At 34.5% G+C, this 7,134-nt stretch overlaps 4 non-coding genes across 4 annotated transcripts in view; all 4 read right to left on the bottom strand.

Moving 5' to 3' along the window:
* LOC145845491 (large subunit ribosomal RNA) overlaps positions 1 to 343 on the bottom strand; it is a 3,631-nt gene extending 3,288 nt beyond the window's left edge. Inside the window, exon 1 of the ribosomal RNA XR_014370377.1 lies at positions 1 to 343. This exon is cut by the window's left edge and continues 3,288 nt beyond it. This is a non-coding gene — a ribosomal RNA (large subunit ribosomal RNA).
* A 222-nt stretch (positions 344 to 565) lies between these two features.
* On the bottom strand, positions 566 to 718 carry LOC145845523 (5.8S ribosomal RNA). The gene has a single exon (XR_014370406.1). It is a non-coding gene; the product is annotated as a 5.8S ribosomal RNA (ribosomal RNA).
* Positions 719 to 900: 182 nt separating this feature from the next.
* On the bottom strand, positions 901 to 2,708 carry LOC145845474 (small subunit ribosomal RNA). Its single transcript, XR_014370361.1, has one exon. It is a non-coding gene; the product is annotated as a small subunit ribosomal RNA (ribosomal RNA).
* A 3,857-nt stretch (positions 2,709 to 6,565) lies between these two features.
* Positions 6,566 to 6,684, bottom strand: LOC145845528 (5S ribosomal RNA). The gene has a single exon (XR_014370410.1). It is a non-coding gene; the product is annotated as a 5S ribosomal RNA (ribosomal RNA).
* Positions 6,685 to 7,134: the final 450 nt, after the last annotated feature.

Below are 7,134 nucleotides of genomic sequence, written 5' to 3' on the forward strand. Positions count from 1 at the left end.
TCTCGAGCCAGTATTTAGCCTTAGATGGAGTTTACCACCCGCTTAGGGCTGCATTTCCAAACAACCCGACTCCGGGAAAACCGCTAGGACGAATTACGACCGCCGCCAAGGGCCTAACACCCGCTCTGGGAAAAGGCCTCGATCAGAAGAACGTGGGCAGTCGTTGGTTCGCCGCATGCTGAATTCCATACGCTACATTTCCTCGCCCTCCAAAAAGGCTCGGATTTAGCGCTGGGCTTATCCCGCTTCACTCGCCGTTACTAGGGGAATCCTTGTTAGTTTCTTTTCCTCCGCTTAGTGATATGCTTAAGTTCAGCGGGTCGTCCCGCCCGATCTCAGGTCAAAAGTGATGTACTACAAAAGTACATGCGCTTTGTACGTCGGCCTTTTGAAGTCACTTAACTTATTCTCGAGCACCTACCGTCGTTGCTACCTCACCCGAGGCCAGCAGGCTGCTCACGCTTCAGCTGTGAAATCGCCAGACCAGCTGTCTTTGACGACACGCTCCTTAATTAAGAAACGAGTCGCAGGCACTTTCAAACTAATGAAAGGATCGGTGTGTTAAAGACCCTGAGACGGACGTGGCCCCAGGATTACCCGAGGCCGCAATACGCGTTCAGAATATCGATGCTCAATGTGTCCTGCAATTCACATTACTTCTCGGAGCTAGCTCCGTCCTTCATCGACGCTCGAGCCGAGTGATCCACCGCTAAGAGATCTCTCGTGTTAATCAATCTCAATGCAACCAAAAAATCGTGTTCAAAAAGAAGCGGCCGCGCCAGCACTTGCGTGCTGAATTATTACTCCCGCTGTCAGAAAGCAACGCGACCGAACTATAACAGTTACAGGGCTCGGTCCCTTCGAAGAAGAGACGTCGCTTGAAATCAAATTTCGATTCGTTAATGATCCTTCCGCAGGTTCACCTACGGAAACCTTGTTACGACTTTTACTTCCTCTAAATGATCAAGTTCGATCGTCTTTTCGAACACCGGCGAGTGCGTTGCCGCACGTACCAGGCTCAATCGGAGGACCTCACTAAACCATTCAATCGGTAGTAGCGACGGGCGGTGTGTACAAAGGGCAGGGACGTAATCAACGCAAGCTAATGACTCGCGCTTACTGGGAATTCCTCGTTCAAGGGAAACAATTGCAAGTCCCTATCCCTAGCACGACCGGGGTTCAACGGATTACCCGGACCTTTCGGCCTAGGGAACACACGATGATCCGGTCAGTGTAGCGCGCGTGCGGCCCCGAACATCTAAGGGCATCACAGACCTGTTATTGCTCAATCTCGTGTGGCTAAACGCCACTAGTCCCTCTAAGAAGTTGTCTCCGACCCAATGGGTCGAGCAGCTATTTAGCAAGTAAGAGTCTCGTTCGTTATCGGAATTAACCAGACAAATCGCTCCACCAACTAAGAACGGCCATGCACCACCACCCACAGAATCAAGAAAGAGCTCTCAATCTGTCAATCCTCGCTGTGTCCGGGCCGGGTGAGATTTCCCGTGTTGAGTCAAATTAAGCCGCAGGCTCCACTCCTGGTGGTGCCCTTCCGTCAATTCCTTTAAGTTTCAGCTTTGCAACCATACTTCCCCCGGAACCCAAAGACTTTGGTTTCCCGGAAGCTGCCGGACAGTTCTTAAGTTCGACACTGCCCGATCGCTAGTCGGCATCGTTTAAGGTCAGAACTAGGACGGTATCTGATCGTCTTCGAACCTCTGACTTTCGCTCTTGATTAAAGAAAACATTCTTGGCAAATGCTTTCGCAGTCGTTCGTCTTGCGCCGATCCAAGAATTTCACCTCTAACGGCACAGTACGGATGCCCCCGTCCGTTCCTATTAATCATTACCTCGTGCTCCGAAAACCAACAAAATAGAACCGAGGTCCTATTCCATTATTCCATGCAACATTATACAAGCGTAAAGCCTGCTTTGAACACTCTAATTTTTTCAAGGTAAACTTGCCGGACCACCGCAACACTCAGTTAAGAGCACCGCGAAGGCACCGACCAACAAGAACAACAAGGCCAGTGCTAGCCTTTCGACCGACCAACCTCGCCGTCCCTATATCCAACTACGAGCTTTTCAACCGCAACAACTTAAATATACACTTTTGGAGCTGGAATTACCGCGGCTGCTGGCACCAGACTTGCCCTCCAATGGATACTCGTTAAAAAGTTTAAAGTGTACTCATTCCAATTGCAGGACCTCGTACGAGGTCTGCATTGTTATTTTTCGTCACTACCTCCCCGAGCCGGGAATGGGTAATTTGCGCGCCTGCTGCCTTCCTTGGATGTGGTAGCCGTTTCTCAGGCTCCCTCTCCGGAATCGAACCCTGATTCTCCGTCACCCGTTACAACCTCGGTAGGCCGATACCGTACCGACGATAGTTGATAGGGCAGTTGCTTTAATGAGATGTCGCCAGCACTAGGCCGTGCGATCCGCAAGCTTATCCAGAGTCACCATTGTAACGACCCGAAAGCCGGTTAGTTTTGGTCTGATAAATGCGCGCCTCACGTCAGTTCGGCGCTTTACGCATGTATTAGCTCTAGAATTGCCACAGTTATCCATGTAAAAGCGTACAATCAAATGAACCATAACTGATTTAATGAGCCATTCGCAGTTTCACTGTACGTGAGCTCGTACTTACACTTGCATGGCTTAATCTTTGAGACAAGCATATGACTACTGGCAGGATCAACCAGATAACTATCCGAGGGCGTTTAAACCCGTTGCTCGACTGAGCGTTTTTACTGTATAAATACAGACCTTTTCTATCACTCGGCTTAAAAGCCTTGCGAACGTTACTGAAAGTCGGCGCCGGCCTTTTGCTGTTTAAAGCGCCAGCCCGCGTCGACTGCAGCATGCAGCTATACAACTGACTGTTCTTTCTCCCGACCAACCGTTTGCCTTCTGCCGGTTAACTCGTCAGCAGCAACACGCCATCTGTCTGCTGCAGTTACCCGCCTCGAGCCGTGCCTGCCTGCGTCGGCTACTCGTCTCGACGACTTCGCAAAGCTATAAGCCTACCGCCGCTGGACGCTTGTAGTTTTTCATACGCTGCTCCAATGCGTTTACATAGCACGTTCGCCGCCGCTGCAATAGCCGCGCCTCGGGTGCTAAACAGTAATGCTTTAAGCCCGCTTTCTCGTCAAGTCGACCGAACGCACAAACACGTCTCTCTCACTAGTGTAAAGTAATGCATACGTGTATGATGCTCAAATGTTGCTGTTGAACTTTTTTTGCCGATTTTTTCCGATTTTTTTCAATTTCTTTGTTTCTTTTCGATTATTTTAATGTTTTAAGCTTATTTATGCTACGTTTAAATGTTTTAATACTTTTTTATACTTTATTTAATATGTTTAAAAGAAATAAATAAAAAAAAATATGTATAAACTACTTTTTTTAATGTTTTAAATATATATATATTTATTATAAATAAACTTTATTTGTATTATTTTTTATTTAAGCGTACTTTTTAAATCTTTATATTTGTTTTATCGTTTTAAGCACATTGCGATAAATATAATAAACAAAAAATTGAATAAAAATAATAATAATAAAAAAAAAAAAAAAAAAAACATAAGCTTATTTTATATTTTTATTTTATTTTTATTTAAACTTACTTTTCAAACCTTAATACTCGTTTTATTTTTTTAAGCAGATTGCGATAAATATAATAAACAAACAATTAAATGAAAATAAAATAAAAAAATCAAACATAAGCTTATTTTATATGTTACATTTTATCTTTATTTAAACTTACTTTTTAAACCTTTATAGTTGTTTTATTTTTTAAGCACATCGCGATAGATATAATAAACAAACAATGAAATAAAAATAATAATAATAATAATAATAATAATAATAATAATAATAATAAAAAATCATAAGCTTATTTTGTATGTTTCATTTTATTTTATTTAAAACTTACAATTTAAACCTTTGTATTTGTTCTATTCTTTTAAGCACATCGCGATAAATATAATAAGCAAACAATTTAATAAAAGTAAAATAAAAAAATCAAACATAAGCTTATTTTATATGTTTCATTTTATCTTTATTTAAACTTACTTTTTAAACCTTTATAGTTGTTTTATTTTTTAAGCACATCGCGATAGATATAATAAACAAACAATGAAATAAAAATAATAATAATAATAATAATAATAATAAAAAATCATAAGCTTATTTTGTATGTTTCATTTTATTTTTATTTAAACTTACTTTTTTAACCTTTATAGTTGTTTTATTTTTTAAGCACATGGCGATAGATATAATAAACAAACAATAAAATAAAAATAATAATAATAATAATAATAATAATAAAAAATCATAAGCTTATTTTGTATGTTTCATTTTATTTTTATTTAAACTTACTTTTTTAACCTTTATAGTTGTTTTATTTTTTAAGCACATGGCGATAAATATAATAAGCAAACAATTAAATAAAAATAATAACAAATAAATAAAACAATACGGCTAAACTATAAAAAGAAAACTAAATAACTGATAAATACTTGTAAAACATTATTTGAAAAATGTATTTTGAAACACAACACGATTGATTTATAAATAATAATATATTTTTAATTTGTGTAGTTCATTTAAAGTAGTCTCCCTTTTTGCTTCTGGTTTTATTAGAGTTATATATAACAATAAATGGTGTAGTTTATTTAAAGTAGTCTCCCTTTTTGCTTCTGGTTTAATTAAAATTATATAACACATACTATAGTAAGTTAAATAAACTATAGTAACTTTATAAAACTACTTTACAAAATACATTTGTATAATTTAATAACTTTAAAATAACTATCAAGAATAAAATAGAATAGCTTTAAGTTTAGTATACAATTGGTATGTAAATTGTGTAGTTTATTGAAAGTAGTCTCCTTATTTGCTTCTGGTTTTACTTGAGTTACATAACGTTAAATAAACATACTTAATAAACGTAACCATCAATACTGTCATTTTAATAAAACTAAGTACAAATACATTGAATTAACATAGAACTTTAAAAAGCCTTCGCTAGTATCTGTTGGTAACAGTAAATAACCTATTATGACTCACAATACAGGAGTGCGAAATTTATTTTTCATTTGATTTTTCAGGTATTTATTTATTTGTGGAAATAAACTTTTTTATTACATTAGAAACTAATTGAATTTTTCCTATAACTATACCTATTATTATATTTAGTATGCTTAAAAGTAATAAAATGACACGTCGCGATTATATAATAAACAAACAATCAAACAAACAAAGAAAAAAAAAAAAAAAAAAACTATTTTTTTAAACTTATATTTCAACTATATGTCTTATTTTATTTTCATTTAAACTTACTTTAAACCTCTGTATTTGTTATATATATATTTCAACACAATACGATTAAACTATAAGACAAACAACAAAATAAAATAATCACATTAATAAATACACTAAGCAAATAGCTAGAATAAATATAAATAGTTCAATATATACAATATATTTCTTCCATTTTTAAGTTACTTGTTAAACATATTTATTTAAAAATGTTTCTTTAGAATATAAAACTAACAGTTCTACAAATAAAGAAATTAAAAAGCCAATACACATAACACTAACTTTTCATAAATTAGATATGCAAATATGAACAAAATAGTAACTAAATTCTAAAGCTTTTGTAAACTGTGAACTTATAAACTTATAATAATAATTGCATATTCACCATTCACAATAGCTTTTTATTTAGTACACAACTGGTCTGTAAATTGTGTAGTTTATTGAAAGTATAATCCCGTTTTGCTTCTGGTTTAAATAAAGTTATACAACACATACTAAAGTAAATTAAATAAAGTAATTCACTACTATCGTATTAAATAAAACCAATTTACAAAATACATTAATTTAAATTAAAGTGAACTTTGAACTTATAATAATAATTGCATATTCACTATTCAGAATTTCTTTAAATTTAGTACACAACTGGTCTGTAAATTGTGTTGGTTCTATTCAAGTACTCTCCTTGTTTGTTTTGTTTTAGTTGTATTTATTTTTAGATACTAGCACATTCAATACACATAATAAAGTAAACCAAATAAACTCTATTAATTTAAACTAAGTACAAATACATTAAGTTAATACAAAACTTTAAAAAGCTTTTGCTAGTATCTGTTGGTAACAGTAAATAACTTATTATGACTCACAATACAAAAGTGCAAAATTTATTTTCGTTTGATTTTTCAAGTAGCCACGCTTTTATTTGTTTTTGGACAAAAAGACTTTAAAGTTTTAGTATAAAAGACTAGTTGTATTAATTTTAACTCAGAAAATTGTACTCTACAAGATGGTGCCATTATTTTTTCGATATCTCAAACTGGTCAAACCACTTTTTTAGCGCTCTAATTGGTTTAAACAGCAAATAAGCAAACAGCAAATAACGTTATCTGATTGGCTAAGGTTTTTGTTTGCTAATAACTAGAATTTTCTTTTCTTTTAAGCGTTAAAGAAATGTAAATAAACGAGTAATAAGTATAAATAGGTCAGAAAGAAAAATAGTACAAAAAAGATGAATTCAAAAAGCAAAGGCCTACGGCACGTGGTATTCCCAAGCGGTCACCCATCTAAGTACTAACCACGCCCGACACTGCTTAACTTCCCAGATCGGACGAGATGGGGTGTACTCAGTGTGGTATGGTCGTAGGCGTTTGAAGGCGTTTACAAGCCTTTATAAACCCTTCGGTTTATTTAAAAAACCTATTTGCACTTGATTTACAATCAATTTGATATTTTAAAATTATTCCTTATAAAATTTTAACCTGAATTAACTTTTTTTTTGTTTTTTTAATCAACAGTTACTCCCAAACTGTACTAAAACTGTATTGTAACTGTACAAAAGTGTTTGTTTAAATAATTGTTATCTATAAATTACCTAAGACCAGGAAAAGTAGAAGTAAAGTTTATTGAATTATTAAATAAATAAAATAAAATCGTAAAATAAAATAATACAATATGTTTACAATTTGTCATTGATCTATCCATTTATGTTATTGCATTACAAATACAAACATTGCATACATTCAAGAGTATTATTCATCAATCTTTTCAATATAATAAGTTTTAAATTTATATTTATTTTTAAATAATTCCTGACAT

Source organism: Thalia democratica, unplaced genomic scaffold, assembly GCF_965202585.1.
Source record: "Thalia democratica unplaced genomic scaffold, ktThaDemo2.hap1.1 HAP1_SCAFFOLD_69, whole genome shotgun sequence".
Lineage (NCBI taxonomy): Eukaryota > Metazoa > Chordata > Thaliacea > Salpida > Salpidae > Thalia > Thalia democratica.